Raw genomic sequence first — 24,656 nt, forward strand, 5'->3', positions numbered from 1 at the left:
AATGGGGATTAAAACTGTGAGCCCCACGTGGGACAACCTGATCACCTTGTATCCCCCGGCGCTTAGAACGGTGCTTTGCACATAGTAAGCGCTGAACAAATACCACCATTTCTTTTACATAACTAATTGTGAATTTGGGCATGCCACTTAACTTCTCTGTGCCTCAGTTCCCTCATCTGTAAAAAGGGGATTAATAATAATAATGATAATAATGATGACATTTGTTAAGGGCTTACTATGTGCCGAGTACCGTTCTGAACGCTGGGGTAGATAGGAGGTAATCAGGTTGTCCCACGTGGGGCTCACAGTCTTAATCCCCATTTTACAGATGAGGGAACTGAGGCCCAGAGAAGTCAAGTGACTCGCCCCCAAGTCCCACAGTCCGGAGCCGGGGTGAGCCCCACAACCCGATTACCTTGTATCTACCCCAGCGCTTAGAACAGTGCTTGGCAAAGTGTAAGCGCTTAACAAATACCATTCTTCTTCTTATTAGTATTAACAAATCCTGGGAGGACAAGCCCCCGGCCAGAGCATTCATTCATCCATTCGGTCGTTATTTATTAAGTGAGAAGCAGCGTGGCTCTGTGGCAAGAGCCCGGGCTTGGGAGTCAGAGGTCATGAGTTCGAATCCCGGCTCTTCCACTTGGCAGCTGTGTGACTGTGGGCAAGTCACTTCGCTCCTCTGTGCCTCAGTTACCTCATCTGTAAAATGGGAATGAAGACTGCGAGCCTCCCGTGGGACAACCTCATTACCCTGTATCTACCCCAGCGCTCAGAACAGTGCTCGGCACATAGTAAGCGCTTAACAAATACCAACATTATTATTTATTGAGCGCTTACTGTGGGCAGAACACTGTACCGAGCGCTTGGAAAGTAGAAGACACCAATAAAGGGAGACAGTCCCTGCCCACTCAGGGCTTCTAGTCTAGAGGGGGGAGACAGACATCAATACCAGTAAACAGACATCAGCGAAATAAAAGAAATAAAAGGGGTTGGGCTCTGGATGAGACGCTCTGGAGGGACCCCGGAGAGGGGGAGAGCTGGGTTTGGTGAGAGTGAGGAGCAGGAGGATGAGTCGGGAGTGGGAGACCTCGACGGGCGTCATAGAGGGGCGTCCTAGGGAAGGGGGTACAGCTTAGCCATGCCGAGGGTGTGTGCATGCGTACACGCGTGTGTGCAAGTGTGTGCATGTGTGCACGTGTGAGTGTGTGCGTGTATGCACGTGAGTGTGCGAGTGTGTGCCCGTGTGAGCATGTACGCACTTGCCTGTGCAAGTGCGTGCTCAAATGTGTGTGCGTTTATGCACCCGCGTGTGCAAGTGTGTGGGTGTGTGTGCATGCGCGCTACTGATAATAATAATAATGTTGGTATTCGTTAAGCGCTTACTATATGCCAAGCACTGTTCTAAGCGCCGGGGTAGATACAGGGTCATCAGGTCGTCCCACGTGAGGCTCACGGTTGATCCCCATTTTACAGATGAGGGAACTGAGGCCCAGAGAAGTGAAGTGACTTGCCCACAGCCCCACAGCTGACGAGTGGCAGATCCGGGATTCTCTTTCCACGGAGCCACGCTGCTTCTCGTAATTATGACTCATAATAATCGTAGCTGTTAAGGGCTTACTACGTGCCAAGCACTGTTCTAGACGCTGAGGTAGAGAGACGGCCATCGGATGAAGTGAAGTGGCTTGCCCCAGGTCACCCGGCCGGCAAGTGGCGGAGGCAGGATTAGAACCCACGCCCCGTGATTCCCAAGCCCGGGCTCTTGCCCCGAAGTCACACTGCTTCTCCCGCGCCCGTGTGCGAGTGTGTGCCTGGGTGTGTGCCTGTGTGGGTGTGTGTGCCTGTGTTTTCCCGAAGCCGTTCAGATTTTTCCGGGCCACACAGGTAGCCGGCTCACGCGGTAATTTTCCGGTAAGCGCTAAGCCAAGGTGAGGCGAGGGCCGCGTTCGGGCAATCTGCGGGTGGCGCTGCAGAAGGCCCAGGACCCGCACGGAAGTCTTTCTCTCTCGCTCGCTCTGTTTGCCTCTCTTTTTCTTTATCTTTCCCTTCCTCTCCGGCTTTTTGTCTCCACGGCTCTCTGTTCCTCTGGGTCTCTCTGCCTTTCTCTTTGCCCCTCTGTCTCTTTCTCTCTCTCTGTCTCTATCTCCCTCCCTCCCTCTCGCTTTCTCTTTATCCCTCTGCCTCTCTCTCTGTGTCTCTTTCTGTCTCTCTCTGTGTATGTCTCTCTCCCTGTCTCATTCTCTCTCTTTGTCCCTCTGTCTCTTTTTCTGTCTTTCTGTCTCTCTCTCTTCGTCCCTCTGTCTCGTTCTGGTTTTGTCTCTGTCTCTCTCTTTTTCTTTATTTTTCTCTTCCTCTTCATCTCTCTGGCTTTTTATCTCTACGGGTCTCTCTGTTTCTCTGGGCCTCTCTGCTTTTCTCTCTCTTTCTCTTTGCCCCTCTGTCTCTTTCTATCTCCGTGTCTCTTTCTGTCTCTCTCTCTGTGTCTCTCTCCCTGTCTCTTTCTGTCTCTGTGTTTCTCTACCTGTCTCTCTCCCTGTCTTTTCCTCTTTCTCTTTATCCTTCTGTCTCTTTCTCTCCCTGTGTCTCTCTCTCTCTCTCCCTGTCTTTCTCTCTGTCCCTCTTTCTCTCTCTGTCTCTGTCTATCTGTCTGTCTCTCTTTTTCTTTATCTTTCTCTTCCTCTCCGTCTCTCTGGCTTTCTATGTCTCCGGGTCTCTCTCTGCCTTTCTTTCTCTCCCTTTCTTTGTCTCTGTCTCTTTCTCCCTCTGTCTCTTTCTCTGTGTTTCTCTCTCTCTCTCTCTCTGTCTCTGTCTCTATCTGTCTCTCTCCCTGTCTCTTTCTCTCTTTTTCTCTTTGTCCCTCTGTCTCTTTCTCTGTCTCTCTGTGTCTTTGTCTCTCTCCCTGTCTCTTTCTCTCCGAGTCTCTCCGGCTCTCTCTTCCTCTCCGTCTCTCTGGCTTTCTGTCTCTCTGGGTTCTCTCTTTGTTTCTCTGTGTCTGCCTTTCTCTCTCTTCGTCTCTCTCTCTCTATCTCCCTGTCTTTTTCTGTGTGTCTCTTTTTCTCTCTGTTCCTATTTGTCCTTCTCCCCGTCTCATTCCGTGTCTCACTGTTTCTCTCTCTCTCTTTCTCTGTGTCTCTCTGCCCCTCTGTCTTTCTCTCTGCCTCTCTGTCCTGCCTTTCTCTGTGTCTCCCTTTGCCTCCATCTCTTTCCCTCTGTGTCTCTCACTCTGTGTCTCTGTCCCTCCCGTCTCTCTCTTCTCCTCATCCCCCCGTGATAAAATTCACAGATCGCAGCCAAACGATGCCCGGGCCCCCGCCTCCTTCCTCAGTCTTCCCTCCCAGTTCCCGATTTGAAAAGAAAAAGAGGGGCTCAAGCCCCGAGGGCTGCAAATGTCCTCCTCCTAGATGGCCCTCCTACTCCCCGCTTCACTTTTCCTTTTTCTCCCTCCCTCCCAGTTTTTCTCTCCCGTCCCTATTCAGTCCTCCAAGCTCGCCATCCAAGCAAAGGCGGCCTAGGCAGTGGGTGGGAACCAGGGAATCCAGCCTGGAAGACAGCAGCCTTCTCCTTTTCCTTTTCCTCCTCCTCCTCCTCCTGCTATGCGAAACCCTCGGCAAAGCGCTCTTTCCCGGCGTGTGGGACCGGGGAGGAAGGAGCCAGCCTCCCTGAACCGCTGAGAGAGAGAGAGAGAGGAAAGAGAGAGAGTTGGCTGGCTCTGTTGGGTATTCCACTTTATGGAAATTCCCCGGGATTCGAAGTTCATTCATTGGTGTGGTGGCGTCGTTTGCTTTGTGAATTCAATCCTTTGAGTCTCGGAGTGGCTGCTGGATTCTTTTCAGAGGCTCTTCACTGGAGTTACTGTGGCTATCTCTCTGTCTCTGGCTCTCCCTCTCTCCCTCCCTCCTTGACTTCCACCCTCCCTTCTTGACTTCCTCTTTGCCATTTTCCATCCCTCCCTCCCCCATCCCTCTTTAGCTACCGTCCTCCATCCTTCCTTTCCTCTCTCTCTCCTTGCTTTCTTTCCTCTTCCTCTTTCCCATCCTCCTTCCCTCCTTCCCTCTCTCCTCCCTTCCCCCTCTCCCTCCCCTTCTCCTCCCCTCCTTCCCTCTCTTCCCCACGCTATCCCTCCCTCCCTTTTCCCACATCCTCCTCCTCCCTCCATCCCTCCTTTTTTCCCTTCCCTTCCTCCCTCTCCTTCTCCCTCCCATCCTCCTCCCTTCCTTCCCTCTCTTCCCCACCTTTTCCCTCCCTCCATCTTTCCACATTCTCTTCCTCCTTCCACATTCTCTCCCTTCTTCTCTCCCTCCCCCTTCCCCCCTTTCTCTTTCCCATCCTCCTTCCCGTCCTACCTTCTGCCCTCCTCCCTTTCCTCTTCCCCTTCCCTTCTCTCCCATTCGCCTCTTCCCCATACTATCCCTCCCTCCCTTTTCCCACATCCTCCTCCTCCTCCCTCCATCCCTCCCTTTTTCCCTTCCCTTCCTCCCTTCCCTTCCTTGCCATTCCCCCCTCCTCCTTCCCTCTCTTCCCCACCTTTTCCCTCCCTCCCTCTTCCCACATTCTTCTTCCTTCCCTCTCTTCCTCTCCCATTCCCTTCCTCCCTCCTCTCTCTTCCACCCAAGACACAAAGTGACTGGAAATGCCGAATAATAATAATAGTACTTGTTAAACACGTACCGTGTGCCAGACACTGTACTAGTCGCTGGAGTGGATGCAAGCAAATCGGGTTGGACACAGTCCCTGACCCGCATGGGGCTCACAGTCTCAAACCCCATTTTACAGATGAGGTCACTGAGGCCCAGAGGAGTGAAGTGATTTGCCCAAGATCACACGGCAGACAAGTGGCAGAGTCGGGATTAGAACCCATGACCTCCTGCCTCCCAGGCCCGGGCTCTAGCCACTAAACCATGCTGCTCCTCATACGGCACCCAGCCAGGGTCCCAAGTGCATATCCCGTGGTGGGACCCGAGGAGTCCGGACTGGGGAGAGCTGTCCGTGGTGGGAGAGGGCCTGGGGATGGAGTGTGTGTGGGGGGGTGGGTGTCTTACATAATAATAATAATAATAATAATGTTGGTATTTGTTAAGCGCTTACTATGTGCAGAGCACTGTTCTAAGCACTGGGGGAGACACAAGGCAATCAGGTTGTCCCACGTGGGGCTCACAGTCTTCATCCCCATTTTCCAGATGAGGTCACTGAGGCCCAGAGAAGTGAAGTGACTCGCCCACAGTCCCACAGCTGCCAAGCGGCAGAGCCGGGATTCGAACCCATGACCTCCGACTCCCAAGCCCGGGCTCTTTCCACTGAGCCACGCTGCTTCTCAAATACCAGTAAAACAAAACAAAAAACCCCCAACAGATTCTCTGCCCTTGAGCACCACAGTGGGATCAGCATAAATGTGCAATGGCCTGATACTGTTGAAGTAGTCTTCAGCAAACATTACATCCTTTCGGCTTCCTTGACCACCCCCTGTGGGGAGCAGGATGGAGTCAGAAGGCCATGGGTTCTAATCCCGCGACCACCACTTGTCAGCTGTGTGACCTTGGGTAAATCACATCACTTCTCTGGGCCTCAGTTACCTCATCTGGAAAATGGGGATGAAGACTGTAAGTCCCCTGCGGGTCAGGGATAGTGTCCAACTCTATTCGCTTGGATCCACCCCAGTGCTTAGTACGGTGCCTGGCACATATTAAGCCCTTAACTAATACCATCGTTATTATTATTATTTATTTGGATGAAGCCAGAGAGCTTTGAAAGGTTCCCATTTCCCATGGCAGAAATGCAGGGTGGAGACTTGCAGGCGCTCCATCGCTTCTCTTGCTGGCAGGGCTTTTCCTCTGCCTTCCACATTTTCTGTTTTCATTCCGTTGTATTTACTGAGCATTTACTGTGTGCAGAGCACAATACTGAGCACTTGGGAGGGGACAATACAACGATAAACAGGCATATTCTCTGCCCGCAAGGAGCTCGTAACCTGGCGAGGGGTGGGTGGGGAGGAGGGGGGAGGGGTCGAGAGACAGACATTAATACAAATAAATACGTTTCAGATGTGGACATAAGGGCAGGTCCCGGCATCCCCTGCTTGCACAGCAAGAGTCAGGCCTGAACAGAGATTCAGCCCTCTTCCTCCCCCTGCCCGTCCTCTCCTACTCACCACACACCCGGGGAGAGCCTTTCACCTCCTCCCTAGGGCCGAATTCTGGCCTTCCAAAAGACCCTCTGACTGGCCACGGGGAGCGGCAGGGCAACTTATGTCTCACTACCTATGTGTCCCACTAGCTGGCTTATCCACTATTATTATTATTATTATTGCTTCTGTCTCCTGGATCCCTCAGTTTTTGTGTGTGTGTGTAGTACTGGGAACGAACTGAATAATGATAATAATAATGGCATTTGTTAAGTGCTTACTATGTGCCAGGCACTGTTCTGAGTGCTGGGGTAGATCCAAGCTAATCAGGTTGGACACAACCTCTGTCCCACACAGGCCTCACAGTCTTAATCCCCATTTTACAGATGAGGGGACTGAGGCCCAGAGAAGCAGCGTGGCTCGGTGGAAAGAGCACGGGCTTAGGAGTCAGAGGTCAGGGGTTCGAATCCCGGCTCGGCCACTTGTCAGCTGTGTGACTTTGGGCAAGTCACTTAACTTCTCGGTGCCTCAGTTGCCTCATCTGTAAAATGGGGATGAAGACCGTGAGCCCCACGTGGGATGACCTGATTCCCCTGTGTCTACCCCAGCGCTTAGAACAGTGCTTGGCGCATAGTAAGCGCTTAACAAATACCAACATTATTAAGTGAAGTGATTTGCCCGAAGTCACACAGCAGATAAATGGAGGAGCTGGGACTAGAACCCATGACCTTCTGACTCCCAAGCCTGTGCTCTTTTTCCATTATGGCATGCTGCTTCTCTGAAGAGAAGTCACTGTTCTACTGCTGTTATAGTGAAGAAACTGAGGGAGGGAGAGCAAGAGAGAGAAAGATGGAAAGAGAGAAAGATTGTCCTGCTAGAACTGGAACTCACACTTTTTCCCAAGCCTTAGTCTTCCCAGTTGTCAACTTCCGGCCTTAATGATTATTATGGTACTTGCTAAGCACATACTATGTGGAACGCACTGTACTAAGCGCTGTGATAGATACAGACTGAACACGGTCAGTCCCTGTCCCACACGGGGCTCCCTGGAGGGAATAGTATTTGCATATGAGAAAACTGAGCCACAGAGAAATGAAGTGACTTGTCCAAAGTCACACAGCAGGCCAGTGGCAGAGCTGGGATTAGAACCCAGGTCCTCTGAGTCTTAGGCCTGGGCTTTTTCCACTAGATCACACTGCTTCTTATTGATTAAGAAGATCCTGAAGAATAGGAGCCTTTGGTTATTCCAACCTTCATCAATGGTATTTATTGAGCATTTACTGTGAACAGAGCGCTGTACTAAGCAGTAAATACAGTACAATAAAGATAGTAGACATGTTCCCAGCCAACACCAAGATTATAATCTAGAGACAGGGTTATGACCTTCTCTATAGAATGTGCTTTGCCTTTAACTACACTCAATGGCAGACAAGCCACTAAACTGATCAGAGTTCCTTGACATGTTCCTGGGAAATTTGCGTTTGCTTATTTAATTCTTTACCATCATTTTAAATCTTCTCTTGCCTTAGGCATTTTTCTTTCTTACCATCATCAACAATGTATAGTAACAATAATAGTAATAATTATGGAATTTGTTAAGCACTTACCATATGCCAAGCGCTAGTCTCAGCGCTGGGGTAGATACAAGGTAAACAGATTATTCCACATGGGGCTCACAGTTTTAATCTCTATTTTACAGATGAGGTAACCGAGGCCCAGAGAGGTTAAGTGGCTTGCCCAAGGTCACAGAGCAGACAAGTGACAAGCTGGGATTAGAACCTACAATCTCTGACTCCCAAGCCCATGCTCTTTCCACTAAGCCACGCTGCTTCTCTGTTTAGTGCCAAACATTCTCAGGTTCCTAGTGCTCTGTTAATTATTTTGCTCTGCGCCCGGCAAGTGCTCTAAAGATATCGTTGATTGATGGATCGATTTAGGGTAAGTTGTCAATATTACCATTTTGTCGTAGTGGCCCCTGCCTGAAATTCCAGGCTGCCTGATTTTTAAATAAGTGATTGAGCCCAATCGACTTTCCAAGTATTTTATTCCCGGCGACGGTTCTTGGCTCCATAATTGAAAAACATCATTCGGACGATGTTGCTGAATGACTTCAGCATTTATGCATTGTTGAAGAAAGCATCATTTCCCAGGTTCTGAACTACGCGAATTCTTGGTCACTTATTTAGCTCTAAGCTACTGCAAAACTAGATCGGAACACACAAGGCTTCCTCGAGGAAGGTCTGACATATGTCGTAACTATGATTATCACCACCATTTGTTGCTGCACCCAAGTGGGGTTCTATAATGTTCCTTGGCAATTACCTCTCCCTGAGGTGTACTCTAAATAATGAAAATAATAATTTTGGTATTTGTTAAGCGCTTACTATGTACCAAGCACTGTTCTAAGCGTTGGGGTAGGTAACGAGCTAATCAGGTTGTCCCACACGGGGCTCACAGTCTTAATCCCCGTTTTCCAGATGTTAACTGAGGCACAGAGAAGTTAAGTGGCTTGCCCAAGGTCACACAGCTGACAAGTGGCGGAGCCGGGATTAGAACCCAGGTCTTCTGACTCCCAAGCCCGTGCTCTTTCCACTAAGCCATGCTAAAGTAACTCTTTCCTCTCTCTTTGCTCTAAAGCTCAAGGTGGAGTAATAATAACTGCAGTATTTGTTAAGTGCTTACTGTATGCCAAGCACTGGGGTAGATACAAGCAACTCGGGTTGGACATAGTCCTTGTCCCACATGGGGCTCAGAGTCTTAATCCTCACTGTACAGATGAAGTAACTGAGGCACAGAGAAGTAATGCCACTTCCCCAAGGTCACACAGTGGACACGTGGTGGAGCCGGGATTAGAATCCAGATCCTTCTGACTCCCAGGCCTGGGCTCTCTCCTCTAGGTCACGCTACTCCAACTCAAAATTGAAAGCTATAGTACTTTATGGAAATAGATTTGATCTATTATTTCTGCCCTCTCCTCCATTGATAGAATTGGGAGTTTGCTTTGATTTTCATCTTTTTTCTCTCTTTGTATCCCGGGGTCATCCTCACCTTCACACTAATCCCACCCCAAAACGCTCCTCTTCAATCTCAGCCAGGCTCCCTTCGTCTTTACTTTCTTCTGAGCGTGACTTCCTCCCCTGGCTACCAGCCCTCAAATCCCTTTTTTTGGGCCTCCTCTTTCCCTTTCAAACTTCACTTCTGAGGAGTTCCCTTTCCCTTCACTATTTAACCTAGTGGCCTGGTTTCCTTTGTTTTCACAAGCCCGACCCTCAAAGAGCTGATGGGATCTCCAAGCTGCCTGTGAAAGCGTCGTCTTCAAATATTTTAACTCTGGCTTCTAAATTTGTGGTTCTTCGCAACCTTTTTTTAGTACATTTTTGCCAAGGAGGAACTTCAGTCCCACTCAGGAGAATGCTCAGTCAATCAATCTTATTTACTGAGTGTTTACGATGTGCAGAGCACTGGGAAATTGCAATAAAACAATGTTATAGACACATTCTCTGACCACAGTGAGCTTACAGTCAAGAGAGGGAGACAGACATTAATATAAATAAATGAATTTCGGATATGTTCTTTGGTGCAGGAGGGGAGACAGTGAATAATAATAATGATGATGATAATAACGGTACTTGTTTAGCACTTATTTTGTGCCAAGCACTATTCTAAGTGCTGGGGTAATAATAATAATTACGGTATTTGTTAAGTGCTGACTATGTGCCAAGCACTGTTCTAAGCTCTGGGGTAGATACGAGATTATTAGTTTGTCCCACGTGGGGCTCACAGTCTGAATCCCCATTTTACAGATGAGGGAACTGAGGCCCAGAGAATTGAAGTGACTTGTCCAAGGTCCCGCAGCAGACATGTGGCAGAACTGGGATTAGAACCCATAACCTTTTAACTCCCAGGCCTGTGCTCTATCTGCTAAGCCACGAGCAAGTCAGGGCCATTCAGAAGAGAGTGGGAGAAAAGGAAATGAGGGCTTAATCTGGGAAGGCTTCCGGGAGGAGATGTCCTTTAATAAGGCTTCGAAGGTGGAGAGAATCTTGTCTTATGCCGAGTTGTTTCCGACCCACAGCGACACCACGGACACATCTCTCCCAGAAAGCCCCGCTCTCCATCTGCAATCGTTCCGGTAGTGGATCCACAGAGTTTTCTTGGTCAAAATCTGGAAGTGATTGACCATTGCCTCCTTCCGCACAGTCAACTCGAGTCTCCGCCTTCGACTCTCTCCTATGCCGCCGCTGCCCAACACGGGCGAGTTTTGACTAGTAGCAGATGGCCTTCCACGGGCTAGCCGCCGGCCGAGCTAGGAATGGAACGGACAGGCCTCTGCTTGACTCTCCCTCCCATAGCCGAGACTGGTAGAGTCCTGGAAACTCTCCAGGTGCGACCCCGAGAGGGGCTGGAGAGAGTAACTGACTCCTTATTGAAGTGCTCTCAACATTTCTCCTATTCTCCCCTTAATGTCTGGGGTTGCTGCCATTTTTCCATGGCCGCGTCCTACGTTTCCTTGGAGTGGATAGTTTCGGGAAACACCATCTCCCACTGATGGGAAATTAAAAGTCAGAAAATGAATTTTTAATTGATATGCCAATATCAATATATTGACAACATCTCTAAACTGTAAGCTTATTGTGGGCAGAGGTGGAATTTACCAACTGCGTGGTACTGTATGCTCTCCCAAGTACTTAGTACAGTATTCTGCACACGGTAAGCACTCGATAAATACCATCGATGATGATGATCATAAGGACACAGGTTTAGATAGTGTAGTTTTTATTGAGCATCGCCTAGGTACAGTACACTGTATTAAGTGCTTGGCAAAGAACAACAGAAGCATAAGTTCCCTGCTCAGAGGAGCTTGCATTCTAATGGGAAAGACAGCCATAAAATATTTACAAATAGAGTCGCTGGGATAAATAATTTATGGCACAATTGACTATACAGAAGGGTTGAGCAGAGTGCATTAAATACATTAAGTGCTAGAGGTGAAGAGAAGCAGTGGAAGCTTATAGTAAGCCTATAATAGGTGCTTTATAAATGCTATTATTATCATTAGGTGTTCATTTCTCACTCTTATTCACCCTCCTTCTGTCTCATCTATGAACTTGGCTGTGCATTCCTTCAGCACTTTGATATTCATTCCACTCCAAGCCCCTCAGCAGTTATGTACACATCCTTATGCTCTGCTTTTTCCGGGCTGTCTTTTATTTTTCCGTCTGTCTCCCCCTCTGTAAGATTTGTGGGCAGGGGGCCTTGTCCACACACTCTATCACACTGTACTCTCCCAAGGACTTAGTATAGTGCTTTGCACATGATAAGTGTTCAACAAAATTCAATTAAGTGGGTTTTTGAACATAGAAAATTAAAACTGACCAGAACAGAATTGCAGTGAACTTTTACACTTTTTTAAAATTTTCTTCCCCCTAAGATGTTGAGTGCACCTTGGCAAATTTTAAGTTATAATTAACAGTTAAAACCGCCTTTCAACGAGGCTTTTATTTATTTTACATTTTCATGCCCCGTCCTATAAATACAGGTCATATTATTTACAAAATTGTTCTTAAAGGGCAACATGTACACACCACAGCAGTGAAATTGCTATTAAAACGGGCCAATCATAACCTGCAACGGAGCGAGGGCTATTGTGGTTGATTCGCTTCCAAAAACCGGGCTTTAAAAAGAGTTTCATTGTCAAGTGGAACCAGGGAATGTTTTCTGGCCCCGAAAAGCCCGGCGAACTGGGCATTCCGACTGCATTCATCTCACTCATCCTTCTCAGACTCCAGCACACTACCTCAATGTGGAAGATGAAAGGGTCACAGGTGCAGAGGAGAGTTTGGGGATTTAAGAGGAAATAGCCGTATAAGTAGGATAAATTCAGACTCCCAAGACCCTCCCAAGACTTCTAAGCCGTCGGGAAGGTCTGCTCATTTGCTAAGTAGTGCAAAGTGTCCACAGATCTATCGCAGGAGTTGCTGACATAATTAATGATTTTCTTCAGAACCTGAAAGGAGGCACTTGTATTCCTTCTGGCACGACGAGGCTCCCTTCATGTCTGAACTCTAGCGCCTAAGCTTGCCTTTGACAAGTCAGACCGCTGATTCTCTTGTTGCAAACCCAAAACTTGGAAGCCAAATGTTATATTAGGCTACGATGCTCCCCCCAACCGTTTGACAAGGCTGACACGTCCTGAACGTATGATAATAGAATAACTGTGGTCTCTGTTGAGGGTTTACTCTGTGCCAGGCACTGGGATAGATACAAGGTACACGATCCCTGTCCCACATAGGGCTCACAGTCTCCATCCCCGTTTTACAGATGAGGGAACTGAGGCCCAGAGAAGTGAAGTGGCTTGTCCAAGGTCACACAGCAGAAAAGGGGCAGAGCTGAGATTAGAACATGGGTCCTTCTGACTATCCCGGGCCTGTGCGCTCTCTCGACTAGGCCATAACTCCTTCTCAACTGCTATTGTGAATCACAGGCTTGCTTCTCCCCAGATCTTTCATTCATTCACTCATTCATTCATTTGTATTTATTGAGCGCTTACTGTGTGCCCACCACTGTACTAAGCGCTTGGAAAGTACAATTTGGCAATAGATAGAGACAATCCCTACCCAACAATGGGCTCACATTCTAGAAGGGGGGAGACAGACAGACAACAAAACAAAACAAGTAGACAGGTACAAGTAGACAGGCATCACTACCATCAAAATAGATAAATAGAACCATAGATAAATGCACATCATTAATAAAATAAACAGAGCAATAAATATGTACAAATATATACAAGCGCCGTGGGGAGGGGAAGGGGGTAGAGCAGAGGGAGGGAGTAGGGGCCATGGGGAGGGGAGGAGGAGCAGAGGGATGACAATGCAAATGGGAAAAATATAAACGCAAGAGAATATTGTGCTGAAATTTGAAGGAAAATCCCTCTGATAGAGTTGATATCTTTCATGGATATTTTCGGGCAACAATTTCCACAGTGCGCACCAAGGCAATCCATTTACCTCCTCCGTGCTCAGTGAAGATTCTCCCAAGAGCTTTGATTTCCGCTTCTTAAATGGGCCAAAACCCTGGCGTTTTGGGCAGCGTTAGAACAGGATTAACCACTAGTGTCTGGATCAACTACTTAGCCCCAGAAGACAGGCTACTCCACTTCTAGTACCTATTTAAGGAGCGTGTGGTTTCCGTGTATCTGTGCGTGTGTTTGTGTGTTTGTGTGAAATTCAGCACATCCTCTGTGAAAAATGTTCACAGAATTTAGGCACTGACAATCAATCAGTCAATGGTATTTATTGAGCGCTTACTATGCACACTGTACTAAGCGCTTGGGAAAGTGAAGTGCCACAGAGTTGGTAGAAGTGATCCTTGCTCACAAGGAGCTTACGGTCAGTGGTATTGATTGAGCGCTTACTGAGTGCAGAGCCCTGTACTAAGCGCTTGGCAGAGTGCGATATAATAATAAACAGACACATTCCCTGCACACAACGGGTTTACAGTCTTTGGGGAGAGAGGGACATTAAAGTAGATTAGGGAGAGGGGAAATGATAGAGTAGAAATAGTAGAGTAATGCCATGATTACATTCAGGAAAAGACACAGAAATCCCAAGGGATAGTTACTCCAAGATGGACTCCCCCCCTTTATATTCCCTCCTCACCTTCTTTAGAACAACTCCAGCACTCTGGAAACACATGGTAGGTGAGGATGGGCTCTCAGGCTTGAAAGAATGTGGAAAAAAGCCATATTAAGCTATTCTTTTTCTAGAGAAAAATACCCCAATGTTCTGCTCATATTCTCTATTTCATTCATTCAATAGTATTTATCGAGCGCTTACTATGTGCAGAGCACTGTACTAAGCGCTTGGAATGAAAAAGTCGGCAACAGATACAGTCCCTGCCCTTTGACGGGCTTACGGTCTAATCGACGGGCTTACAGTCTAATCGACGGGCTTACTTGCAATATGTTTCAGTGTTGTATGCTTTGCAAGACATTACTATGTACAAACAGCACAGCACTTTGAAAATTGAAAATAATCAAAGTCTGCCATCTAATAATCCCTGGAGTTTCAATCTCCCTTTCATTTTAACAGTAGGAGTCTTGGGATCTAGTAAATTTAGGTGTCACAGACATAGAAGGCTGAACTCAGGGGGTTAAATCAGCAAATCCCTGGAATGATCTTCCTTCTAGGTGCCCCCGGTAGCCTACTTGATTGCCCATTGATCTGCCCTCCCTTCTCTACCACTGTTTCCTACCACTTTGGGCTTTGAGATGGAAACAAGATGGGAAGAGAAGGGTCATGGAAACCCGAGTGGAAAAATTGGAAATCTTTTCTATCGATCTCAATGATGAAGCAATGGCAGGGGGCCTGGGAAAGACTACTAAGAGGTAAGAAGAAGCAAAGTGGCCTAGTGGGAAGAGTTTGGGTCTTGGAGTCAGAGAATCTGGGTTCTAATCCTGATGTCCGTGTGATCTATGGCAAGTCATTTCACTTCTCTGGGCCTCGGTTTCCTCATTCATTCGATCGTATTCACTTACTTTCGGGCAAGAATTTCCACAGTGTGCACCGAGGCAATCCATTTACCTCCCCCGTGCTCAGCGACGATTGTCCCAAGAGGTTCGATTTTAGCTTCTTAAATGTGCCAAAACCCTGGCGTTTTGGGCTGGGTTAGAACAGGATTAACCACACATGCCTCGATCGACTACTTAGCCCCAGAGGACAGGCTACTCCACTTCTAGTACCTATTTAAGGAGCGCATTACTTTGTGCAGAGCACTACACTAAGCAGTTGAGAGAGTTACAATATGAAAGCAGGCACACTTCCTGCCCACATTGAGCTTCCAGTTTAGACACAAGCTTATTCTAGAGGTCTGTATAATAGGGATTCAATACCTCTTCTCCCTCCCTCTCTAGACTGTATGCTCAGTGTGGTAGGGAATATGTTTGTTATACTGTTATAGCGCTCTCTCCCACGTGTTTAGTACAGTGCTCTGCACACGGTAAGCACTCAATAAATACGATTGACTGACTGACTCCTACTTAGACTGTGAGCCTCAGGTAGTACAGGGACAATATCTGATCTGTTGATCGTGTACCTTCCCGAGTGCTTAGTATAGTGCTTGTCACCTAATAAGCACTTAATAAAAACCAGAATTATCATAATTGTCAGGAGGTGCAATACTTCCTGGTGTGTGCTTTTCTGGTGGAGAAATGTAACTTCACAGCCCCGTGATGACCAACGCAGCAAGGTTCAGTGGAAAGAGCCTGGGCTTCGGAGTCAGAGGTCATGAGTTCGACTCCCGCTCTGCCACTTGTCAGCTGTGTGACTGTGGGCAAGTCACTTAATTTCTCTGTGCCTCAGTTACCTCATCTGTAAAATGGGGATTAAGACTGTGAGCCTCACGAGGGACAACCTGATTACCCCGTATCTACCCCAGCGCTTAGAACAGTGCTCTGCACATAATAAGTGCTTAACAAATACCAACATTATTATTAGGATAGCTGGAAAAGAATTATAGTCAAAATGGAACATTCCACTAGAAAATGAAGTTGGGAATAATATCCCTTGTTGTGGGGGTGTTTTTATTTAGGAAGCCCCAGGACTGTAACACATGGCATAGTGGAGAGATCATGGGGCTGGGAGTTAGAAGGTCATGGGTTCCAATCCTGGCTCCACCACAAGTCTGCTGTGTGACCTTGAGAAAGTCACTTCACTTCTCTGTGCCTCGGTTCCCTCATCTGAAAAATGGGGACTGAGACTGTGAGCCTCACCTGGGACAGAGACTGTGTCCAACCCCATTTGCTGGTATCCACCCCAGTGATTAGTACAGTGCCAGGCAAATAGTAAGTGCTTAACAAATACCACAATCATCATTAACAAATACCACAATTATTCCTCTGGACTGTAAGCTCATGGTGGTCAGGGAATGTGTCTGTTTATTGTCATATTGTACTCTTCAAAGTGCTTAGCACAGTGCTCTGCACACAGTAAATGCTCAATAAATATGATCGAATGAGTGAGTGAATGAATGAATATCTGCAATTTATTTATTGATTTCTATTCATTTCTGTCTCCCCCACCGGAGTCTAAGTTCGTGTGGGTAGGTAATGTGTCTGCTTATTGTTGTATCGTATTCTCCCAAGTGCGTAGTGCAGTGCTCTGCACGCAGTAAGCAGTCGATAAATACAGTCGAACAAGATTAGGATTGTGGGGCACGGTTGAACGGTATCTGATTTTGTTCAGCTAAGTTCCCCACTAGATTGTAAGCTGCTTGAGGGGCGGTTTCATATCTACCAACTCTATGGTTTTGTATCCTCAGAGGAACTTAGCTCAGTGTTCTCCACACAGTAAGTGCTCAGAAATGGCATGGGTCGATTGCTATACGGTGCTATTAATTTCTGATGTGCGAACACTATTTGTATTTGGGTTTCCTGTGAATGTGGATACCTCTCAGGGTGGCAGCTGGAGAGTTTCCAGTCCTCTACCAGTCTCGGCTACGGGAGGGAGAGTCAAGCAGAGGCCTGTCCGGTCCATTCCTAGCTTGGCCAGGGGCTAGTGAGCGGCCGGCAATCCGATACCTGTCAAAGCTCACCCGTGCTGGGCAGCGGCGGCGCGGGAGGGAGTCGAGGGGGGAGACTCAGGTTTCTGCGCCGGAGACAATGGTCAACTGCTTCCGGATTTTGACCAAGAAAACTCTCCGGATCCACTACCGGAATGGTTGCAGATGGAGGAGGGGAGTTCTGGGAGAGATGCGACCGTGGCGTCGCTATGGGTTGATAATAACCCGACAGCATAAGACAACAACAATGGATGTGCAGGATGATGTGTACATGTCTGTATGCTTCATTTCTAAGCTAAATATCACATTTCCATCCTGCTTCATCATCATCATCATCATCATCAATGGCATTTATGGAGCACATGCTGTGTGCAGAGAACTGTACTAAGCGCTTGAGGGAGTAAAATAGAGCGGAGTTGGTAGACCCGTTCCCCATCTACTACGAGTTTACAGTCCAGAAGGGGAGGCTGAGACATTAATTTAAATAAATAGTTTAAGATAATTAATTAATTAATAGATATGTACACAAGTGCTGTGGGGCTGAGGGTGGGGTGAATATCAAATGTCCAAAGGTCACCAGATCCAAGCGCTTCTGCAGATTCTTCCATATTTACCACACACCGATAACTGTCTTGCATCAGCGAGTGAGGGATGACTGAAATCTATGTTTAAACAATGAGATCTTTTTAAAAAGTCCCAAATAATAGCTGGAAGAGTTACCCAGAAATGCATAATCTTTACCATCAGAGTCGAGTCGTATCTTCAACCCCATTTTACCTTCGAAATTGCGCTACAATTAGATTTGGCTTGATTTTCAAGTGAAGTAGTCAAAGGAGAAAATTTTACTTTACCACACCCGAATAAGTCTTAATATTTAATGGGGAATTTTACCCGTCTCCCATCCTATGGTAAAATCATAGCTGATTCATTAATCATCCAAAGGTTTCTGTATTGTCGAACATGTCCTTTCTTCTATAAAATTAAAAAATGTGAAAATATTTCATTGTAAAGAAGATGAGTCGGGCATAGTTACATGACATCTGAGTCAGTCCCCCACCCCCCAACTGGCCGCTGAACTCAGATGAACAATGACGCTTATGATTTTGAGTTTTCAGGTTTCAGCAAGCAGAACGCAATTAACCAAGGCATAATTCAACCAAGGCACCAGACACCGTTCGTAACTACCCCTTGTTGCTTCTTTTGAACTTCTTGTCGCCAAAATAAAATTGGCAGACCTTAGGGAGAAAGTGATCTCCTTTATTTACAGATGTTGGAAATCCTTTCTACCGGGATATTCCTACACACTTACTCCAGGTAACCTGCTTAAAATTGGCTTCATCTGGCAAGGAGGCTTTCAACGGAGCTTCTCGTACATGGGCTATCTAGCAACCCAAATTTAAAAATACGACCTACTCTGGACATAGAAGGGTAATATCAAATAACCTCAAATAAACAAGGGGTGGTTAATATCTAGCAGGTAGGGCAGAAATGTGAAAAGTTTGCAGAGTCTTATCATGAGATCGTATAAGCTTACTGGGGTAGGGAATGTGTCTAACCAATTCTGTTATACTGCACTGTCCCAAGCACTTAGTACAATAAGCGTTAATAAATAAGACTGATTGATAGAATAAAACTGGCACTTTGCAGTAAGCAGTACTGAAGTGTTTGAGCTTACTTATATTTAACTATCCTTTGGGGTTTGACGGTAATACTACAGGAAGGGCCTGCTTCAATTAACACAACTGCTAGTCTTCATAATGTGTTCTGCACACCGTATGTACTCAATAAATACCACTGATGGATTGATTTTTTTTTAATGATATTTATTAAGAACTTACTTTGGGCCAGGAACTGTACTAAGCACTGGGGCAGATACAAGCTAGTCAGGTTGGACACAGTCCATGACCCACATGGAGTTTACACTCTTAATCCCCATTTTACAGTGATCCTTGGGAACTTCAAGATCCATGTAGATGTTCCTAATGACCCTTCTGCTTCCCACCTTCTATCATTCCTCAACTCCACTGACCTCCTGCTCCCGCACACCTCACCCTCTCACCAACGTGGACACACTCGATCTCGTCATCTCTAGCCACTGCACAATCTCTACCCTCACCACTCTGATATTCCTCTATCTCACCCCAGCCTCCTCACGTGCCTTTTCTCCCACACACCTCCTTCCCACGAATGTGTACTGTTCCTCTACAGAGACCTCCGATTTTTTGATCCAATTTTCTCAACTCCTCACCCTCCACTTGACCTCCTTATCCCAATGAGAAGCAGCGTGGCTCAGTGGAAAAGAGCCCGGGCTTGGGAGTCAAGGGTCAGGGGTTCGAATCCCGGCTCTGCCACTTGTCAGCTGTGTGACAAGTCACTTCACTTCTCTGGGCCTCAGTTCCCGCATCTGTAAAATGGGGATTAAGACTGTGAGCCTCACGTGGGACAATCTGATTACCTGTATCTACTCCAGCGCTTAGAACAGTGCTTTGCACATAGTAAGCGCTTAACAAATACCATAATTATTATTATTATTAACTACTTCCCCAGATGACCACGCTGATGCTCTCAACACCATTCTCTCTACCGACTCGACTCCCTCACTACGCTATCCCTTCGTTGATCTCATACCACCTATCCACAGCGCTGGATCACCTTCACAATCAGCCTAGTCGCTCTCGCCAACGAGCCGCACAATACTACTGGTGGAAATCTGGATATCATGCTGACTTCATCCACTTGAAGTTTATCCTTGCGTGCTTTAGCTCTGCCCTATTCTCTGCCCGGCAAAATTATTTCTCCACCCTTATTGACATCCATGCCCATCACCCTCACCAGTTGTTCCAGATATTTAACCCCCTCCCCAAATCCCCTGTCCCCCTGCTTCCCTCACCCCTTGCCCCCAATGGCCTGGCCACCTACTTCATTAAGAAAATTGACACTATCAGGTGGGAGCTCCCTAAAATCTCCCCTGCCCCCCCTTACCTTCTTCAACTCTCCCATGTTTCCCGGCAGTACCTCTAGAGGAGATGTCCTGCCTTATCTCAAAATCCAAGCCCTCCACCTGCACTTCCGACCCATTCACTCGCAACTTATCAAAACACTTGGCCTTCCTTTCTTCCCTCCCTAACGGCCATCTTCACATGTTCACTGTCCGTTGGCTTCTTCCCCACTGCTTTCAAACATGCCCACGTCTCCTCTATCCTAAAAAACCCTTACGTTGACCCCACAGCTCCTTCCAGTTGTCATCCCGTCTCCCTCCTACCATTCCTCTCCAAACTCCTTGAGTGAGTTTTCTACACCCACAGTCTCAAATTCCTCTCCTCCAATTCTCTCCTCGACCCTCTCTAATATGGCTTCCGTCCCCTTCGCTCCACAGAAACCCCTCTCTCGAAGGTAACCAATGATCTCCTTTTTGCCAAATCCAACGGCCTCTACTCCATCCTGATCTTCCTCGATCTCTGACACTGCACCATCCCCTTCTCCTGGAAACATTATCCAACCTCAGTTTCACTGACACTGTCCTCTGCTGATTCTCCTCATGTCTCTGGCTGCTCGTTCTCGGTCTCTTTCGCAGGCTCCTTCTCTGGCTCCCACCCCCTAACTGAGGAGGTTCCTCAAGGTTCAGTTCTGGGTCCCCTTCCATTCTCCATCTACACCCACTCCCTCGGAGAACTCATTCGCTCTCATGGCTTCAACTACAACCTCTATGCGGATGATACCCCAAACGACTCCTCCAGCCCCGATCTCTCTAACTCTCTGCAGTCTCACATTTCCTCCTGCCTTCAAGACCTCTCTACTTGGATGTCCACCCCTCACCTCAAATTTAACTTGTCCAAAACTGAACTCCTACTCTTTCCCACCCAAACTCTGTCCTCCCCATGACTCTCACATCACCGTAGACAGCACCACTATCCTTCCTGTCTTGCAAACCCATAACCTTCCCATAACCTTACTGTTATCATTAACTCCTCTCTCTCATTCATCCCACATATTCGATCCATTCTTTCTGCTTCGTCCGAACGGCTACCTCATTAATCCAAGCACTTACCCTATCCTGCCTCGAATGCTGTATCCTCAGTGAACTCCCAGCCTCCTCCCTCCCCCGACTCCAGTCCATACTTCACTCTGCTGCCCAGATCATATTTCTAGAAAAATGTTCAGGACATGGTTCACCACTACTCAAGAAACTCCAGGGTTCATTCATTCATTCAATAGTATTTATTGAGCGCTTACTATGTGCTGAGCACTGTACTGCCCATCCACCTCCTCATCAAACAAAAACTCCTCACCATTGACTTCAAAGCACTCAATCCCCTTTCATTCATTCATTCATTCATTCAATAGTATTTATTGAGCGCTTACTATGTGCAGAGCACTGTACTAAGCGCTTGGGACGAACAAGTCGGCAACAGATAGAGACGGTCCCTGCCGTCTGACGGGCTCACGGTCTAATCGGGGGAGATGGACAGACGAGAACGATGGCGATAAATAGAGTCGAGGGGAAGAACGTCTCGTAAAAACCGATGGCAACTGAATAGAATCGAGGCGATGTACAATTCATTAACAAAATAAATAGGGTAACGAAAATATATACAGTCGAGCGGACGAGTACGGTGCCGTGGGGATGGGAAGGGAGAGGTGGAGGAGCAGAGGGAAAAGGGGAAAAAGAGGGTTTAGCTGCGGAGAGGTAAAGGGGGGATGGCAGAGGGAGTAGAGGGAGAAGAGGAGCTCGGTCTGGGAAGGCCTCTTGGAGGAGGTGAGTTTTAAGTAGGGTTTTGAAGAGGGAAAGAGAATCGGTTTGGCGGAGGTGAGGAGGGAGGGCGTTCCGGGACCGCGGGAGGACGCGACCCGGGGGTCGACGGCGGGACGGGCGAGACCGGGGGACGGCGAGGAGGCGGGCGGCGGAGGAGCGGAGCGTGCGGGGTGGGCGGTAGAAAGAGAGAAGGGAGGAGAGGTAGGAAGGGGCAAGGTGATGGAGAGCCTCGAAGCCTAGAGTGAGGAGTTTTTGTTTGGGGCGGAGGTCGACGGGCAACCACTGGAGTTGCTTAAGAAGGGGAGTAACATGCCCAGATCGTTTCCGCGGGAAGATGAGCCGGGCAGCGGAGTGAAGAATAGACCGGAGCGGGGCGAGAGAGGAGGAAGGGAGGTCCGAGAGAAGGCTGACACAGTAGTCTAGCCGGGATATAACGAGAGGCCGTAACAGTAAGGTAGCCGTCTGGGTGGAGAGGAAAGGGCGGATCTTGGCGATATTGTAGAGGTGAAACCGGCGGGTCTCGGTAACGGATAGGACATGTGGGGTGAACGAGAGGGACGAGTCGAGGATGACACCGAGATCGCGGGCCCGAGAGACGGGAAGGATGGTCGTGCCATTGACGGTGATGGAGGAGTCTGGGAGAGGACCGGGTTTGGGAGGGAAGATGAGGAGCTCAGTCTCGCTCACGTTGAGTTTTAGGTGGCGGGCCGACATCCAGGTGGAGACGTCCCGGAGGCGGGAGGAGATGCGAGCCCGAAGGGAGGGGGAGAGGACAGGGGCGGAGATGTAGATCTGCATGTCATCTGCGTAGAGATGGTAGTCGAAGCCGTGAGAGCGGATGAGTTCACCGAGGGAGTGAGTGTAGATGGGGAACGGAAGAGGGCCGAGAACTGACCCTTGAGGAACTCCAACGGTTAAAGGATGGGAGGGGGAGGAGGCTCCGGCGAAGGATACCGAGAATGACCGGCCAGAGAGGTGAGAGGAGAACCGGGAGAGGACAGAGTCCGTGAAGCCGAGGTGAGATAAGGTATGGAGGAGGAGGGGACGGTCGACAGTGTCAAAGGCAGCAGAGAGATCGAGGAGGATCGGAATGGAGTAGGAGCCATCGGATTTGGCAAGAAGGAGGTCACGGGTGACCTTAGAGAGAGCGGTCTCGGTAGAGTGGAGGGGACGGAAGCCAGATCGGAGGGGGTCTAGGAGAGAATGGGAGTTAAGGAATTCTAAGCATCGACTGTAGACGACTCGTTCTAGGATTTTGGAAAAGAAGGGTAGTAGGGAGATAGGGCGATAACTGGAGGGGGAAGTGGGGTCAAGAGCGGGTTACCTCACTTCCCTACCGTCCTACTACAACCAGGCCCACACTCTTCACTCTTCTAATGCTAACCTTCTCACTGTGTCTCGATCCCTCCTATCTCACTGCCGACACCTTACCCAAGTCCTGCCTCTAGCCTGGAATGCCCGCCCTCCTCATATCCGAATGACCACAACTCACCCCCCGCCCTCCTCCCTTAAAGCCTTATTGAAGGCCCACCTCCTTCAAGAAGCCTTCCCCGAGTAAGCCCTCATTTCCTAATCTCCCACTTCCTTCTGCCTTGCTCTGACTTGCTCCCTTGATTCATCCCCCTCCCAGCCCCACAGCACTGATGTATCTTACCCCCTCTTACCTCACCGCGCTTCTCTCCTTCTACAGCCCAGCCCAAACATTTCGTTCCTTTAGTGTTAAGTTTCTCACTGTGCCTCCATCTCTCCTGTCTCACCTCCGACCGCTGGCCCACCTCCTCTTCTAATCTGACAAAGACTCTCCCCTACTTCAAAGCCTTATTGAGGGCTCTTCTCCTCCAAGAGGCCTTCCCAGACTAAACCCCACCTTTCATCTTCTCCCACTCCCTTCGGCGTCACTCTGACCTGTTCCCTTTGCTCTTCCCCCCTCCCAGCCCCACAGCACTTATGAACATATCTCTCATTTTATTTATTTGTATTCATGTCTGCTCCCCTCCTCTAGACTGTGAGCTCCTTGTAGGCAGGGAATGTATCTGATTATTGTTGTATTGTACTTTCCCAAATGCTTAGTAGAGCGCTCTGCACACACTAAGTGCTCAATAAATACGATTGAATGAATGAATGATTATCTGCAATGTATTTGTTGATTTCTGTTAAGGTCCGTCTCCCCTCTAGACTGTAAGTTCATTGTGGACAGGGAATGTGTCTGCTTATTGTTGTATTGTACTCTCCCGAGGGCCTAGTACAGTGCTCTGCACACGGTAAGTGCTCAGTAAGTATGATCGAATGACGATGAAGTACCTGAGGCAAAGAGAAGTGAAGTGACTTTCCCAAAGTCATCCAGTAGACAAGATATCTACGGGTGCTGTTTGAATCAGACAGACGTGCTGATCAAGTCACATCTACCTTATTTCTATGTTAAACATATCTTCATAGGTATATTTATTGATCATGTTTTTATTTATTTGCACATTTGTGATATGATTATTCATATATTGAATGATTTCATCCTACTCTATACTCTTTTTTGGGGTATTTTTAAAGCACTTACTATGGGTCAAGCACTGTTCATTCAATCATAGTTATTGAGTGCGGTAAGATGCTTAAGCACTGTATTAAGAAATTCTAAGCTCTGGGGTAGATCCAAACTAATCGGGTCCCACATAGGGCTGACAATCTAAGTAGGACGGAGGATAGGCATTTAATTTCCATTTTACGGTTGAGGAATCTGAGGCACAGAGAAGTGAAGTGACTTGGTTTAGTACACATAGCTAGAAATTGGCAGAACAGGATTAGAACCCGGGTCCTCCGACACCCAGGCCTGGGGTCTTTCCACTGGGCCATGTCGCTTCTCTGGCATGTGGCTTCCCTAGGTTGGGGGGATCTTTAGTTCCTCTTCACAGAGCCCAATTTGGTAGAGCCCTGAACACCTCAGAATTCTAGACCAAGGCAACCTATTCTAGATCTCAGAGAATCAGCGTGGCCTAGTAGAAAGAACAAGGGTCTGGGAACAGGGTTCCAATCCTGGCTCTAATACTTGTTTGCTGTGTGACCGTGGGCAAATCACTCAACTTCTCTGGGCCTTTGTTTCCTCATCTGTAAAATGGAGACTAAATGCAGGTTCTCCCTTCTCCTAAGATGGTGAGCCCTTACGTTCATCCATTCACTCATTCATTCAATTGTATTTATCGAGCACTTACTGTGTGTGGAACACTGTACTAAGCA

At 47.9% G+C, this 24,656-nt stretch overlaps 1 non-coding gene across 1 annotated transcript; it reads right to left on the reverse strand.

The window, feature by feature from the left end:
• Positions 1-10,382: 10,382 nt before the first annotated feature.
• LOC114809317 lies at positions 10,383-10,520 on the reverse strand. Its single transcript, XR_003757104.1, has one exon. It is a non-coding gene; the product is annotated as a small nucleolar RNA SNORA7 (small nucleolar RNA).
• Positions 10,521-24,656: the final 14,136 nt, after the last annotated feature.

This window comes from Ornithorhynchus anatinus, chromosome 2 (assembly GCF_004115215.2).
Source record: "Ornithorhynchus anatinus isolate Pmale09 chromosome 2, mOrnAna1.pri.v4, whole genome shotgun sequence".
Taxonomy (NCBI): domain Eukaryota; kingdom Metazoa; phylum Chordata; class Mammalia; order Monotremata; family Ornithorhynchidae; genus Ornithorhynchus; species Ornithorhynchus anatinus.